Source organism: Gavialis gangeticus, unplaced genomic scaffold (assembly GCF_001723915.1).
Source record: "Gavialis gangeticus isolate Ggan-Ray unplaced genomic scaffold, GavGan_comp1, whole genome shotgun sequence".
Taxonomy (NCBI): domain Eukaryota; kingdom Metazoa; phylum Chordata; order Crocodylia; family Gavialidae; genus Gavialis; species Gavialis gangeticus.
In genome coordinates this window covers 104,607,470-104,625,352 of record NW_017729022.1, presented here as the reverse complement: position 1 = coordinate 104,625,352, position 17,883 = coordinate 104,607,470, and the positions used below count along the sequence as shown (strand labels likewise).

The window sequence follows — 17,883 nt, the reverse complement described above, 5'->3', positions numbered from 1 at the left end:
GGTTCAGAGCTAATAAGTGCAACTAGAGCAAAAGTAGACAGGGGTTGAAGGGAGCCCACCTAGACAAGGACTAAATAATCAAGAGCCTGTTCCTTTGATGAGATAGTCCCTAGTCAGCTTAGTCCATCAAGCTGTGGGACATGAGACCACTGACAGGGATGAATCAGGAGCGGAAAAGGGCATGGATGACTGGTCCTGTCTTAGTCGGGGGGGAGGGGGGGGCAGACACATGCCCCTCCTGTGACCAGTCCTGCCGACCTCGCTGCCTGGGGGGATCCCTGTGGCTGATCCCTCAACGGCCAATCACTGTGGATGATTGCTGCAGCTGCTTCCGGGAGCTGCAGCGATCGGCCAGCACTTGCAGAGGGGGCACCGGCGCTCCCACCTGCCCCCCAACCCATCACCTATGCAGTGAGTGCCGTGGGTCAGGGGGTGCACCAGCATTCCCAGGGGGTGCATGTGCACCCCCATACACCCCCTACGTGTTGCCACTGGAACAGGGTGACCAAACAAAAGACGTTTGAGAGGTCTAGTACTCCTTAGCTATACTTTGGGCAGCATACAAGAGTAAGATATTATTTAGAGCTATTATGCAATCACCTCTATATATACAGTACTCAAAAAAGCATAAACAACTTTTTTAAAAATAAAATTAACATCTTTTATAGTAGATGTTTAATTTTTAGTATATGATTTGTGTTTTATCTGTATGTTGTTATAATGATTTCTTCTGAAACATTTTATGTGCATGGCTATCAACTCAATTGGTTTGGCACTGTTCTCATGTAGGTCTGATGCCCCTGAAACCTCCACCAAATGGTTGAGGGCAATGGAGCAGGTTGGTAGAGTTCACAACCCCTCACTACCTGATAGGTCATACCTGTGTCTCATGGCCTAGGGGACAGAACTTCAGGGGTCCCCAGGATAGGCTATGCACCGTGAGGGTGTGCTCTCTGGAGGGGCTGTGTTTCCCAGTCAAGGGCTGGACTTTAAGTCAGGGACCATGTGATGGGGCCAGAGTTTGAACTAATTTGACCAGGATTCTGGGACCAACCTGGCAGTGAGAGCAGCAGGGTTTGATGTTGGATGGGTGAGCCTTATGTCATGGACGATGTGACAGTATGGGACTTCTAGTTCCAAGACTGCAACTACCCCCACTCTTCCCAAAATGAGTACTTCTGGGGCAAAAGGAGGGACTTCTAGTGGCAAAGGTCAGGGATTAGAGGTGGGACTTCCAGTCCCAAGATGGTGGTAAGGGGGTGGGGCTGAGCTCCTATTTTTGTTGCCCTCTGCTAGACTCTCTCCAATTTCTCCATCTCCTTTCTGCAGTGGGAAGCCCCAAAACTGGACACAATTCTCCAGATGTGGCCTCACCACTGCCACCTAGATGGGAATAATCACTTCCGTCAATCTGATGGCAACACTCCTACTAATGCAGGCTCAAATGAGAGCAATATAAATAGAGAGTATTACAAGTACTCTGAAAAGCCAGCAATTAAGTTTACAGGCCCTAGAAGATGAATTCTGGACTTGAGCCACATCCTTACATTGGGCATGAAGCACACTTATAAGGATACTTGACTCAGCCAATAACAACCCTTGCAAGGTTCCAGAGAGTAATTCCCTCCACCTCTGCAAGCTAATATGGGAGGGCATTGACAATTGGAGCCTGCCTTTTCCCAGGGTAGCTAAGTTTTCTGTTGGCAATAAAGAGGAGCAGCCTTTCAATCAGGGGCGCAATAAGGATTATAATTATAGCACAGGCTACACATGTGAGAAAGGTCCTGTGAGTACTTGCAAATTCATTACCTGCAGTGCACAGATCAGATGCAGCCCAGACCATAAGTCATTTTCTCTCAAGTACACAACCTGTGATGTAGCTGGTTCTTGTCCCATCTTCTTCCAGTCCCATCCAAAGGGCTCAGGAAGGCTCTTTCTCTTCCACGGGGCAGCCACAATCAGTCCCTAAATTATGTTAACTGTATATAAAAATAATAGGCCCAATTTCCCACCTTGTGTTGAACAGTCCTTACAGGCAAGAACAGCCCCCACTGGGACAAGGTAAGATTTATATATAGAAATACAATCACCACCACTAGAATAAAAGTGCATGGAAGACAGGATACAACTGACCATTCCCTCATATTCTTTGTCTGGTATATTTCAGACTAAAGCATTATACATGGGGTTGTGTTTACATAAAAGAAAGGTCAGAATATATTTTACAGGAGGAACTTTCAGAGAACAGCATTGTTTTTAAAAAGAAAATGAAGGCACTGCAAAAATTTAGTCCTGTCAATTACTAATAGCATACAGATAAATCAGAGACATTAGCTTGCTTAGGGATGAGAAAAATCTCTTAATTAGGAGGTTTGGAAAGAAAAGCCATTTTAAAGGGGTTAATCACAAGTTTTTGTCTGAGAAGCATCTAATTACCTGGAAAGATAAGAACTACTGCATGCGATGTTCCTGTTAAAGAAATACTAGGATAAAAAAAATAGGTCAAGAACTCTTGCTTATTTTTCTGATTCTCTCTCACACTCACTCAGTCACACACAGTCTACCTATAATGTTTCCTGAAAGTTATTTCAAGAATTCTGTAAGATATCCTACTTCCTGAAAAACCCAAATGCTAATCTTTCAGGCTCAATGTTAGCAACGCACATTCATGAACCTTGTATTAGTGAACAGTGGCTGAAATCTTTAATTCGTCTCAAGCCTGGCCTTTTGACCTCTGGGGCTGAGGTAATAATTGAGTCTTTGTGCTACCCTTTCCAGTGCTTTGGTTTTAGGGCTTTTCAGCTCATGAACTTAAATAAAATTGGAACTTCCTTCCCCCAAAAGTAATTTCTTGGGACGGAATTTATCTGCTTGTTTATTAGGTTAGCCCCAGATTCAGCTATAAATTCATAATTGGAAGGTTACTAATACAAATTTTTAAACCAGTATAAAGCTATCATGAGACAGCTTGACATGAAGTGACTTCTAAAACCACCAAGAGAGATTGTATTAGCACACACTAGGTCTTCAGTAGCAGAAAATACAAAGGGGAGCTGGTGCCTGCTATTGTGCAATACAGATATTAACCTGAGTCAGCCCTGTACTTCATGTACATCAAGCCCTCTGCAGGATGTTTGAAAAGCAGAAACATTTAAAGAATAAGTGATGCTACAAGACCAGTGGCTTACCTGCTAATGGGTACAGAAAACAGGACTAAATAGGAGATGCTAGGACACTCCAGAACAGGTTCCTGAAGATCACAGGAAAATTCTGACAGGGGATGCAATCTGATGGACAAGATTAACCACTTGCAAAAGAGGAAGCTCTGCAAAATATGAAATAAAAAAAATTAAGAAGCTGGACTGCACACATGAATTCTATGTTAACAGTGCACAAAAAGGCTCATATCCAATGTGCAGAAGAGTTAAGAAAGTTAAGTTTGTTATTCAATACCTCTTCAATGATATTGACAGGCATTTCTCCTTGTGCTTTTTCCTTTTCCGTTTTGTTTTCCTTTCTAGAGATTGGCTCATTGACACCAGTGCAAATAGCTACACCTACTGGTAAGGAGGAGACCAGTTTCCATGAACACACACACACATGCACACAGACAAGTAAGAATAAGAATATTCTAAGAATACAGGATGGCAGAAGCAAGTTTTATAATAGACTGGATCACATAGGATTATAGGTCCTAGCTCAGAGAGATCTCTGAGAAGAGTCTATGTGAAAAGGCATCCAGATATATTATACAAAAGGTGCTTGAAAGTCTATCAGCAGCAATGTCAGACCCAGGATTCTGAGCTATTCCTCAGGCACACTTTGCAGTGTCCCTTTGAGGTCAGTATTAACACAATTCACAAACCCAGCCTGGATCTTTTGGAGAAGCATGTCGTCTTTTATTATGCAATTCAAGCATGAAATGTTTTCTTTTCCATTTTTGATTCTCCGTTTCTCTTGTCACTAGATGCACGTACACAAGATGCTAGCGAGACAGTAGCTGAATAATACTGCACAGTAGCACATCATAGCACAAACAGTAATAATATGCTACTGTGCAGTATGATTAGGCTAGTGAGCAGCAGGGCTGTGCAAAACAGCACTGTTCCAATTTGACTTCTGCTTTGATGGAACAGTGTTTTCTTTCAAGTTTCATTCAGTTGTGAAAGCATTGTTCTGTTTCATTTCGTCAAAACTCTTTTGCTGTTTCGACGCTGTTTTGATGTTTCGCCCATAGGTGATTATGGGGAAACATAAAATGCAGCAGGCAGGCAGATCAGGGACTTGCCTGCACCCCCCAGGAGGGCTGCAGGGGCTGTGCTGGAGTCCTCCCGGGGGTTTGAGCGCCCAATCTGCCTGCCAGATGAGAGAAGCTGGGTGCTGCTGCCTGGGACCAGTGCTGGGAAGATCGGTGCTTCTTCCAGTCCCATCCGGCAGGGAGATTGGGGGCTTGCGCGCACCTCCAGGAGGGCTGTACCAGAGCCCTCTTGGGGGTGTGGGCCCCTGATCTGCCTGTGAGATGACAGATCAGCTCTGGGCACAGCCTGCACCCAGTGCTGGGAAATCGGTGCTGCCGCTGGCCCCAGGTGGCAGCGCCCAGCTCCTGTTACCTGGCAGACAGATTTGGGGCATGCACCCCCAGGAGGACTCCAGCACAGCCCCCGCAGACCCCCTGGGGGTGCTGGAGGGCCCCTGATCCGCCGCCACCTGGAGCTAGCAGGGCCAGGGCAGATAAGCTTATGTGGGTACCCATCACCCCAATCCCAGGGTGGGGGAGGGTTCCCGCATGAGCTGATCTACCCTGGGCCCTGCTCCCTGCTCAAGTTGGCTCCAGTATGGGGCTGGGGCAGATCAGCTTGTGCAGGGAACAGCTCCCCGGTCCGGGGGCGGGGGAGGATCCCCATAAGAGCTTATCTGCCCCAGGCCTCACACCCTCCTCCAGCGGGCTCTGGTACTTGGTTATACAAGTACTAAATAAGTGTACAGTAACCACTGTGCAGTAGTTTCTCATGTAGATACACCTACTGGTGACTATTGCACACCTTTTCCTTTTTAGTTTCTGAGCAAGCCTCCCCATTGTCTTGATTCACTGTAGTCATTCACACATGGGTAAATCAGACATAAAATTCTACTAACTCGTAAGAATTGAGATTCAGATCCACATGTGGACTCACTTAACACTGTATAAAATACAGTGCCATTTTATATCTGCTTTTTTAGTGCCATTTTATATCTGCTTTGTGTTTTTTCAGGTAACATCATTTTATTTTGGGTGGGTCCTTTCACGTCATTGTTGTATGCTGATTTCCGGACAAAATGCAATCTCTGTGGTATTTTTGTACTACAGAGGAAAGCCCTCAGGTATGAGTCAAATCAGAAAATTTAGGAATCAGGCAAATTATGAACACTTCATCAGTACAAAAACACAGATAGGAAACTAACAAAGCTGATCTACTGTGGATGAAGCTATAGTCAGTTAAACCGTTTTCTACCGGTATAACACAAAGCATTCCGAAGTGAAGGATGTTATATCACGAAGAGCACCATTAAATGCATTTAGCTGTGTCTAGAATCATAGAAAGTTAGTGTTGGAAGGGACCTCAGGAGGTCATCTAGTCCAACCCCCTGCTCAGAGCAGGACCAACCCCATCTAGATCATCCCAGCCAAACCTTTGTCTAGCCAGGTTTTGAAAACCTCCAAGGATGGAGCTTCCACCACTTCTCTGGGTAACCTGTTCCAATGTTTCACTACCCTCCTAGTAAGAAAATTCTTACTAATATCTAACCTAAACTTCCCTTGCTGCAACTTGATACCATTGCTCCTTGTTCTGTCATCTGCCACCACTGATAACAGTCTAGCTTGGGGCTGGGTAAAATGTGGCCCTCCAGGCCATTCTATCCAGCGTGCAGGGCTCCTAAAAAATTTAGAAAATAAATATTCATCTGCCCCTGGCTTGCCAAAACTCAGTAGGTGGCCTTCCACTTCAAATAACTACCTGCCCTCCATCCTTTATCAAACCCACCTTCAGGTAGTTGAAGGCTGCTATTAAATCCTCCGTCAGTCTTCTCTTTTCTTGACTAAATAAGCCCAGTACCCTCAGTCTTTCTTCATAAGTCATGTGCCCGAGCCCCCTCACCATTTTTGTTGCCCTCTGCTGGACTCTCTCCAATTTGCCCACATCCTTCCTGTAGTGAGGGGCCCAAAACTGGACACAGAACTCCAGATATGGCCTCACCAGTGCTGAATAAAGGGGAATAATCATTTCCCTTGACCTACTGGCAACACTTCTACCACTGAAGCCTGAAAACTTTCAAGGATGAAGATTCCACCACTTTTCTAGGTAGCCTATTCCAATGCTTGATCACCCTCATAGTCAAAAAGTTCCTCTTTATCTCCAGCCTAAATTTACCCTCTGTAGTTTGAGGCTATTGACTCCTGTCCCTTACACCCACAGAGAAAAAAAACCCCAGTTTTATCTCCTCTATAATCACCCTTCAGGTATTTAAAGTCTTATCAAACCCCCTCTCCGTCTTCTCTTCTTCACATTAAATAATTCTAGTTCTTTCAGCCTTTCCTTGCAAATCTTGCTTCCCAGGACCATAATAATTGTTGTTGCTCTGTGCAGGACTCTTTCCAAGCTGTCTACATTATTTTTGAGTTGTGGGGCCCAAAACTGGACACAGTAGTCTAGGGAAGGCCTCATCAGTGGTCATTAAAGCAGAAGGAGCACTTCCCTTGATTTGCAAGGGACAATTCTGTTAATACAACCGAGTATACTATTGGCTTTTTTGGCAACAAGAGCACACTGTTGGATCATATTCAGCTTTTGGTCTACTGTAACCCCCAGATCTTTCTCTGCAGCCTAGCCAGTCATTCCCTGGTCTGTATTTGTGCAATAAATTATTCTGTTCCAAGTGTAGGACTTTGCATTAGTCCTCGTTGAAGCTCTTGTGATTGATGGAGCATTTAATCTATTTAGATCATTCTGGATCCTAGCCCTGTTCTCCAGAATATCTGTAACTCCGCCCAATTGGGTGCTGTCCACAAATTTATTAAGTGTGCACTCAATGCTGACATCCAAAGCATTAACAAAGATATTAAACAATACCAGACCCAAGAAAGATCCATGGCAAACCCCCACTACATGAAAAACCCAGTGCTATTTCTGCAGTCTCTTAGAAGGGAAGTGCACTTTCATCAATTTCTAATTTAAATTGAACAAATGTCAATTGTCAACAACTTCACAATTCCTGCAATACACGTCACAATCTCGTAAGGTAAATACATGCTGCTGCAACTCCCTTCATCTTATGTCTTGTTTATTTTCAAGCATGTGTGTTTGCAAGGAGGAAATGGGACAAGTGAATGAGCATGCTGTGGTACAAGTGTCTCAGGGGTATGAACTTGAATAAAGCGCACTACTTCCTAGATGCAGTGCAAAGAGCATATTGTTGCAGATTGTGCCAAATGAAAACTCATAGAACCTTTAATCAGTTTATGATGGATTTTCTTTATATGGTGTATTTCTATATAGAAACTATTTTAGAAATATTTTTCTAATGCCTCCACCTCAAATCTAAACTTCCTCAGTATCAGGAATCCAATGGCACAAACCACAGATGAAGAAAAAAAAAAAAGAGAGATGTGTTTTGCAAACTGTTAACAACTGTAAAATACCTTTATTAGGCAGAACATGCTATGGTATTAAGACTAAGTACCTCATGAACAGTGAAAGAAAGAAAGCATTATTATGCATTAGAGGATGGGTTTCTAGCTCCTGAATGGCAGCCACTTCCTTCCCAGGTGGCTTAAGAAATATTGGACCCTAAAACTGCCACCAAGCCAAGGTAATTATAAAAGGAAATGCGGCGCTTGGGACAAAGAAGGGAATGAATGAAGGAACTTAGTTAACTGTATTCTTTCAAAATTATGCTCACACTCAGAATGTTAGACGTCCTAGTAGAGACTGGTGGACTGAGTGCAGGTGAAACACTAAACGTTACAGAATCTGATCTGCAAGTCTGCATTTTGTCACATAATATATGATACAATGTGTTATACAATATGCATATACATAATGCATACATATAGTACCTATGTTAACTACATCTGTGTAATATATGAAACAACCTAATATGTTTGGGTTTGAGTATTAACATAGATATTTAATTACTATTTATTCACAAATAGCTGAGCCTCAAATTTACTTTTTCAGCATGAACCTTAGCCTTTGGCGACTTAGTCTCAATCCAGGCCTGGAATAAGGGGAGAAATGTTGCATGTCACATGTTTCAGTTGAACTGACAGAGCTGCCCACACTATACCTGCTACTTAGCTCTAGTCAGAGCAATCAGTCACGCAGGTTCCGATTCTGCCATCTGGTGTTACTGTTATGTGCCTTCCAATTCAACAAGCAGTGACCAGTACACAGACTCTTCCATTTCAGCAACTGTGGTATATATGTATGTAAACAAGACTTCATACACCCAAATGCAGATGAGATTTATAATTAAACTGCAATAAATCTTGCAGTCTGCAGTGGTCAGTCTGCTGTATGAAAGCTTGCAAGAGTAATACTGCATACATGCTTCTACTGGTCCTCGTAATTACAAATCTGCAGGATGCAATTGCAACCTTCTTTGATTCCCAATCCACCCAAACTTTGAAAACCAACTGCCCAGGAAGGGCAGCAGTATTTCTATTCAGGCAGCATGGAGAGAGTCAACATCAGCTACAGTGGATAGGGCACTGTGTGCACAAGCCTGATGTACATTTCCCAAAACAACTGCTATACTCCCAACTCAGGCAAGGACAAAGGACACGTGGGGGCCAGAGGAAACGCTTCAAGGACACCTGCAGGGAGAACATAAAGTGTGACACTGACATCACAAACTGGGAAAAACTAACCCGGAACAGGGCTACATGGTGATGGCTTGTGAGAGAAGGTACATCTCACTTTGAGGAAAACCATCTTGCACTGGAGGCAGAGAAATGACAGAAATGGAAGGAAAGGAAACAAGACTGAGAAATCTGTAGTCTGACCCTCCTTTTTACCACCTGTGGAGTCTATGGCTCTAGAATCGGTCCTCTTAACCATCAATGAACCCATCTACTACCCGTTACTTGACTTCGGAGTAATCATCCTTGACCACAAGGAATTCTGATGACAGCTTTCATTCTGGTATAAGCAGTAAAAGAACACCACTGCCAGCCTCTGTGACTCAGGCATACCTATCATTACTTGCTCAGTGCTGCAACAAGAAGCAAATACACTGTAAAGACAAATTCTAGTGTTTAATATCAAATTCAGTCTTGTATTACAACTACTTAACAAAATAAAGTAAATAATTAAAAGCAATGCTGAAAAGTATAAACAAAGGAATAATTAACAACCAAAGAGAACTGCTGTCTCAACAATCAAGTGGTGAAGAATAGGACACAGTATTCAGATACCAGCAACAGGAAACTTGTGGAAACTTGATGTTAGAGAGTTGGGGAGAATTCTTTCCTTTAGAATTTAGCATTTTAGAGTGCTGAGACATATCTTTCATAAATTTTAATTGACTACTGTAAACTTTTAACCCTTACCCAATTAAGTTATACTATTTCACAATCAAAGTGTTTATTAGTTTATAAACAGTAGTTTATAATTCACAAATGCAGCCCTATGACTTCCAGTTCTTTCAACAGAAAATTAATTTTCTCAGTTTCCACCCCTCATTAATAGATTAGGAATTTCTATGTATTGTTAAAAATGACAACCTCTGATGAGATAAAAACACAATCCCAAAATAGTAATATGGAAATGGCATGAGTCTATCTTGAAAAAATATAACTCTGCTTCCTGAAGGATGATGGCAATATAGTCACTGGCTTCAACAGAACAGTATTACACTAGTGTTGAGCACTTCTGGAAATCCTACCTGTCACGTGACTATTCTGGTTATACGTCTGCTGTTTTAGGACCTAGTTTTACAGTTATCTCATTCATGGAATTTGCAATGCAGATATCACAATGACTTCAATAAAAAATTAAATCTTCAAACCACTCACAGAGCTGTGAAGGTATTGGTAAGAGTATTATAACTAAGAATTAGAGGTTTCTTTGGAACATTCCACACGCTATTTAATGGAAGAGGCACAGAGGCCTCTGGCTAAGGCACTAAACCTCATGATTTTTGTCATGGCATTTTAACAGCTTTTCTGGAAAAGGAGGCAGCTTGCACCTCAGAGTAAACAAAAGTCTGTATTCTGAAAGAATTTTCCTGGAGCACCTGCTGGGTCTTCTCCGCTGGCTCAAATTGCACTGAACAGTATCACTAACAGAGACTGTCAACTGAGTTACCCCTTGCATTTGAGTGTGTTCACAATTCAGACATTTTCCCACAGCAGTCCAACAACATATAGACATTTTTCTAAAAGGAGATGAGTTGTTTTTTGTATGCAATATCTATCTTGCTGAGTTACATGGATTTGTGTTCCTAATTTATTTTGTCTCTGCTTCCCAATGAATAATTGAGAGGAACAAAAATGGAATTGTTTTTCTTACCTATAAATTGGCCTTCTCCGTTCCTTGTTCTAAAGCAGCCCTCTAAAAGATTTCTGAACCCTGATACCCAGTTTCTCTCAATACAGTTGTCAGGACATGCTTCACAGACACCTTATCATATGTGAAAAAACCATTTACAGCTGATGGTGGTTTTCTATTATACCATTAACACCAACTCTATGGAGAGAGACTAAAGATCTGATGGATTGGAGATAATCTGATATGCATTTTAAAGAACCCAACTGTCCATTCTCATCCAATCCACTACTTCTGGCACTTTTCCATTACTTCTGGTCAGAATAATCAAGCAACAAGAAAAAAGATGGCACAGAGTAAAGGATAGCATTGTTCAGGGAAGAGTAACCAAAAGTAGTTTCAAACTCAGGCAGGACAACAATTTTGCAATGCTGTGTAAATGAAAAAATTGATGACAAGGTCACAACCCTACACATCTCTTTGAAGCAGCTCTATTTTTCCTTCTGCAAACCATGGATGTAACTGGATGTGCTCTAGGGCCTACCAACATCAATGAAAGTCTTTCCATTGACAAAAGTGAGTTTTTGGAACAGGTCTAATTGAAGGAGGGCTTTTGCCTACTGACCATAATAGCAAAAATTCCTCACATTTCACTGTCCTGGCTGAGGATGCCATATGTGCCTTCTATAAAGTAATAAGATGTCATCTGATTAAAGAGAGAGAGGAAGGATTTGGTTCTGCCAAGACCATAGTTTTATAGCCCTTATTATTTTTAAGCACCTAAGAATATACTAATCACCTGACAAAATTGCAAATCATAGACCAACTTGAAGGGAGTGACCACACTACTGTTGTGGTATACCCTGGAGTGCTGTCATGAAGTTTGTCCCACCCATTTATTTACACTCTGTCACATCAAATCCCAAAAGGTGAGGCTGTCTTGAAGCAGCACTGAGCAAGTACCAATAGGCATGCCTGAAACACAGAGCCAGGGAGTGGTGTCGGATGTCCTCAGCATCCATCTTTGCCTCATTTTTGCAAGGTGGAATATATACTGTGGGAATGAGTGGGTGTCGCACACTTCATAGCCACAATCCAGGGCATGGTGTGTTTAGAGGCCATCCAAAAACTTGACTGATGAAAGGAGATGTGAAAAAGACAGTCAGCCAGTGGTGCTTCATAGTAGTGTGAGAGAAGAGCCTGATGCACAAGCAGCAAACCTTTGGACAGTGGCTACAGGTCCACTTGCCAATTGGAGGTTGAAGCACACTTGGATTCCTGGCTCACCTGTGGGCTTCAGCCTGGGCTCTCTTATAGTTCTCCAAAGTGACTGCACCAGCCTGGACCCAGCCTCTCCAGACTGAGCAGTTGTGGGCAGGGTTCTCTCAGTTGTCAGTGAGAATGCTGAATTACTTTAGACATTGCTTGACCTGTATCAGAGTATCCACTGTATTGGAGCTTTGGCCTTTCTCTGCATCACAGGCAGTTGTTGAGTTGGCCATAGAGAACAGCCTTCGACAGATGATCTTGAGACATGAGCTCCATGTTTCCCAGCTAGCAAAGCCTGCAAGCAGCCAGCATAGTCTGCATAGACTGCAGGCTGGCCCTCTAAAGATCTCATTGTTGGTAATCCGTTGGTCCCAAGTGACTCCAAAGATTTTTTGGAGACAGCAAAGGTGGAAGCTGTTCAATCTCTGCTCCTGCTTGGAGTATGTGACCCAGCTTTCACAGCCATAAAGGAGGATACTGAGGGCACAAGCCTGATAGATGGGCACCTTGGCTGCATCCAAGACAAGCATGGCTGTGTAGTACATAACACCTGCACACATCTGTGGTGTCACATACTGTATTTTCAGTTGTTCTCTGTGCTGCAAAGGAGCGCACAGAAAAAAAGCGTAGCTGTGTATGTGGCAACAACATGTGCCACCCAAAGCTGGAGCCTGGCTGGCCAGAACCAGGCTCCACTGCTGGCCAGGCTCCAAGCGGCAGGATTGCTGCTGCTGCAGCCCCAGGAGGCCTCCAGGTAAGGCTACTGGGGCCAGCCCAGTTGAAGAGTCAATCTTCATGAACATTGTGGGAGACATGGTTGTAAACAGAAGTTCTTGTTCACAGTTCTAGTTAGGGTAATACTAAAGGAAATACATGTGTTTGCAAACACAGGCCAAATAGGGTGTTAAACCTCTCTGGTTTTACAGGATGCCTACATTTCTGATCCATCAAGTAGCCCAAGTTGAGGTTGAAATGAATAAGAAAAATGAGTTCATTTACCTGACAAAGACTAGGGGGTTGTGGTTTCCACCAACCTTCTAGAACCATACCTTCGACACAGACATGACTGCAGCAATACTGATATATTGAGTATAGCAGTAGAAGGGGTTATGATGTATTTGAAGAGGAAAAAGTGAACTATTAATTCCAGAGTGAAAACAGGATAAAACCAGAAGACATTATTTAATCTATTATGCATAGGTTCAACCCTATCTTGCCAATTTTCTCCTTCTCCCTCTGCAAAAGCATTGCAGAATTAACAATGGGAGGTGCAACATCACTCAGTAATCACCTCTCTGGACAATTAAGGAAAGGCACTTATAAATTCTAAATGGCATTATATTATACAATAATGACAGAGGTGCAAAGCACATCCTGGGGATTAATGACTTGTTGCAATGTTAGAGAGCCCTTGAAGCAGCAGGGAGTTGTTAATCACTCATTAATCCCTCAGACATGTCCTGTGCTAAGGTCATTTCATGATATTATAAAGGGGGGGATCAAACTTAGCAAAATTATTATTTTTAATTGATAGCCTAGGAACTCTTCCATTGATACCAATGGACATGGACATCTTAGGAAAATACAAAAATGAGATCTCCTCAGAGAAGTCTTTGGTTCCAATATTCCCCTTCTCAACAGACAAAAGGGAAAAGGAGGATAGTGCTTTCATCTTCATATCACACTATTACTAAACTGATGAATTCAAGTCATGAGCCAGCCCCACAGTCATATGAGACTGCCTACAAATAATACATTTCAGAACATATTTTCTTTTCTGTTATCTGAGGTTGCTGAGCAACCTAATTGTGAGTCTATACCCCTCTACTTCAGCCTCTAAAAAACATTATAACATCTACTTTTGTAATTCACTGTCATGCTAGCTGAAGACTAAGTCACAAAAAGCAGCAACACAAGAGGACTCATCCACCTCTTACATTTATGGTGTTTCAGAGACTTGAGCAGGAAGAAACTTATGTTGCTAAAAACCACTTATGTGCTTAAAAGGTAGAACTCCTCATCTTTAAAAAATGAAGGCTGATAGTTTTTATATGCTCATCATGTCAGGAGCTGTGGATATTAGGAAAACAGGCAATACTATCACATTCAAAATACAAGCTGTGAGAGTTGGCAACACTGGCTACTACTATATTTACTTGAATATAAGACAATCCCCCAATAATTAGATTCTATATGTGAAAATTTATAAATCTGTTATAATTTTCCAGATATAAAAGCCTAATTATTGGGATTTGCCTCACATTTGTCCCCCTCCCACTGGTACAGCAGGGAAAGTAAATCTGGGGCTGGTTAGGTGGTCCCTTACTCTCCGGCCACAACTTCTTCCCCATCAGATCCTGTTCACTCTGAGCACATAGAAGTGAGGAGCAAATTTGAAACACTGGCTTGACTGAAATACATATGCATGTAGTAACTTGCATATAGGCAAACTACTATGGATACCCACAGACTTAATTCATCCAGAATTTATGCTTTTTTTTTTAAATGCTGCAAGTTTGAGCATAAATACACTTGTAAGCAGCACTTCTATACCTATTTATATATATAGTACAAACCATGCATGACATTACTCCAAAGCCAAGTGGCTCATGATTTATCATACAGTTCTCTGGGCTGGGCCCCAGTAGCATCAACAGCATTTCAAGCCATGGTAACCCAATAGCTCAACACTGCTCAGTATGAGTGTGTAGTCCAGATACCTTCCCTCCCCCAACAAAGGATCCGTGTACTAAATTAACCCCCCACTCATGACTAGAACTGGGCATTCTTATCATGCGCCCTAAGATCCTCCAAAAATTTATATGCAGATGTGGTGCAGGGAAGCCTGGTCTGGCTCCACCTCAGGGAGTACAGCATTACACTGATCATATGCGATAGGCTGAGAGAGGGGTGACAGAGAGGTTCTGGGTGAATTGTTTGGGGCCCCATGTTATGAAGTTTGCCACATATTTAAGGCTGGTGAAGAAACAGGAATCATTGAAAATGGGAGAGAAAGGTGCACCTCAGCTGTGGGAGTGAAGAGGAAGTTGAAATGTATTCAATATAGTGGCTCACCAGGATTTGAAAAAAAGAGTCAGCTCTAAGCGGGACTATGCTCAATGGGCACTACCATATATCTTACTCAGATTGGCTGTACTAACCTTGCTTTTTGGTAGATCCCTGTCAGTGGCATATCTTAAGTGTAGTGGCTGGGCAGAGGTCTGGTGTACTGTCTAGATTGATGCCAGCACCACTGAGGAGATGGTGATGGAGCACTGAAATGGAGAAGAAGGAGTTCTCAAAGCCTGAAACAGCAACACCAGCAGTCTTGTAAAGGAGAGTGGCAGTTATGGAAGGGAAAGCAGACCAAGGGACGAAAAGTGAATCAGAAAGCAAAAGTCAAGATCCAGAGTATGATGGAAGATGAACGAAGATGGAGAAGAAAGCACCAAATAAGGTAGAGAAAAGGTGTGGTGGGATTGCCAGTTTTGGAGGAGGCTTTATTGAAGAAAGCTAAGAGGAAAAAGTCTAGTTAGCAGATAGAACAGGAGAAGAGGAAGAGATGAAGTCAGGAAGGAGAAATGAGGAATGAAACAGTGATTGAAGGGAAGAGGAAGACTAGTGAGAGGAATAAACCAGACCTGCAGAGAGAAAGAAGATGTGAGGAAGAGACACGGAGCAGCAGGTAATCTATACTTGAGATTAAGATCAGTAGTAACAGGGGAAGCAGAACAGAGAAGCCAGACAATGAACAGATATGAATTTACAGAAAAAATATTGTTTGAAGTTTTGGATGTTAACAGAGGAACAGCCTGGTCACCTTTCCTAGCCAAATGTTTTGGAAAATTTCATACTGGAGCCTAGAAGGATATAAGGATTTTTGAAAGATGTATATGGTAGTGAGAGAGAAGAACTTAACGGGATACGTTTTATTGCAGGAGAAGAGACAAGGCAAAGGACAATAATTATTCAAATGTATATAGACATGCTTGAGATGGGGGAGATAGAGAAATAGTTGGAGAATTATGTACAAAAAGTTATGTATGTTGGTAAGATATATGATAAATACTGTATGTGGATGGGATTGTGGATTGCTCAGGTAGTACTAAAAGCAGATGAGAGGCGTCCTGGCAGGATAATGCACTTACCTCCAGTAATCCAAGTAGGGCTACACTGATGGTTTAAATATATTTTGGAAAGTGTAGACTCTGTAGCAAGTGTGGGCAGGAAGGACACCTGGATGCATACTGCTGGTGTAGAATATGCTACAGATGTGAAAGGAAAGGATAAAGGGCAGCAGAGTGCCAAGAAATACTTAGAGTGTGTTATTTGTGGGGAAGAGGGACACCTACAGCAATGATGCCTATGGTCCTTCTCAAATAAAGGTAGATCTACAGAGGAGCAGCAGAGGCAGGAAAGGGACAGTGGGGAAGAAGATGATGTTGAGTGATAATGCATGACAGCAGAAGAGACATCACAAGAAAAAAGAGCTAGGTAGGAAGAGAGTGAAATTTCAGTAGTCAAAATCGCGTAGCTGGCAATGGAGGAGGGAAAAGAAGGACAAATAAGTGGAACGAGTGACTTTGAGACAGAGGACTGAGAAGGGAAAGAGAAGAGATCATCCCAGAAAGAAGTGAGGATAGAGCAGGAGAAAGAAGAAAGCCAAATTGAGAAACAAAAGAAATCACATGCTATGGAGATTAAAAAGAAGGCAGACAAAAGAGAGATGGGGAGGGAGATGGGTTGATGAAAAAGCTCACTGGAGCTAATGTGGTCTGGGGCTAATGGAGAAGGAAAAGGGAAGGGGGGAAGCAGAAAGGTGCAGGAGAGGGGATAGGAGAACCTTTCTTAAATATTAAAGCAATAAAACAAGCAGCAAAGACTATGAGGAACCAAAGAGGTTGAGGACCCAAGCTGATAACATCAAGCAGCAGCAAAGAAGACTCAGAAAGTGGTAGAGGTTTGAAATTTAAATGGACAAGCATGACTTCGTGTATTGCATTTATAAATGTCAGAAGTGTGTGCTCAAGGAAGAGGTGGAATAAAATTAAGTCAATATTGAGTGGGGTAAAGCAGACATAAAGGAGTGTGGAATCCCATGGGGGAGGGATTACAAGTATTTTGTAGAGGTTGGGATGGGGAACATTGTGGTGGGTGGGGCCAGATGCAAACAAAGCAGCTGGAGTTGCAGCTCTGGTTAAGTTTCTTTACCAGAAGAACAAACCTGGGAGAACTCTCCCAGGTTATTTGAAAGTGGGTAAACAGCCTTAAAGTAAACACAAACCATATAGGGTATTTTAAGGTTTTATAGTATTTAGGAGATTCTATCCTAAGCTCTGATGTATTTTGACAAGGCTATTTGCTAATATTAAACTTCACTGATTATGCTCACTGTGCTGTTTATTTAGCTGTCTCAGTTGATCAGAAAAACATCACCTTATCACTAGCAAGGCAGCTGTATAATTTTATGTGGACAGATGGTGTGGTGGAACTAGACTCTTTCTGTTTTTTGAGTGACTTGGACCTCAACATGGACAAAGAGCAAATTAAATCCTCCCTCTAATTACTTCCTGCATCTGCATATTAGCAATCAGTCCTCAGCCAGACAGAAGGCAGCTGCTGCTGCACAACTGTTCTGGTGGTGGTAAGGTTGGCAGATGAGTGATAGACAGGTGTGATGGTGCTTTGGCTTGCCAACTACAATTTAAAAAAAAAAAAGTAAAGGCAGCAGTATTATCTAAAGTTGTTACAATCTGACAGCTGTAGGCTTTCAAAAAACAAAGTAATCAAAGTCCAGTACCTAGCTGACAAGCATCCACTTAATTTTACACCGTGAGTGGGCAAAGTCTGACCCAGGGCAGACTCCATTTCCCAACAGCCCCTGCTGCAGCAGCTTCTTCTGGCTGCTGCTGCTGGACCCAGCTCTGCTGCCTGGGTACCTCGGCCCATCTGCCCCACATCCACTGTGGGGGGTGGGACCCATGCAGGCAAGGCACGCAGCCGGATGGCTGGGATAGGGCCGTCGCTGGGAGTGAGATGGGCAGATATGGCTGGGGAAACCCTGGGATCTTTTTTTTTTTTTTTTTTT

At 42.6% G+C, this 17,883-nt stretch overlaps 1 protein-coding gene across 5 annotated transcripts in view; it reads right to left on the bottom strand.

Annotated features, from left to right (window-relative positions):
- Positions 1-17,883, bottom strand: part of PRR5 (proline rich 5) — a 178,873-nt gene that overhangs the window by 138,200 nt on the left and 22,790 nt on the right. For 2 of the 5 annotated variants that reach the window (XM_019515818.1, XM_019515819.1), the window contains exon 2: positions 3,189-3,325. The gene's annotated coding sequence lies outside the window, so the exon portion shown is untranslated. Of the gene's footprint in view, positions 1-2,436; positions 2,484-3,188; positions 3,326-17,883 lie in introns of those variants that run through there. The other 3 variants (XM_019515815.1, XM_019515817.1, XM_019515816.1) reach the window with 2 other exon arrangements.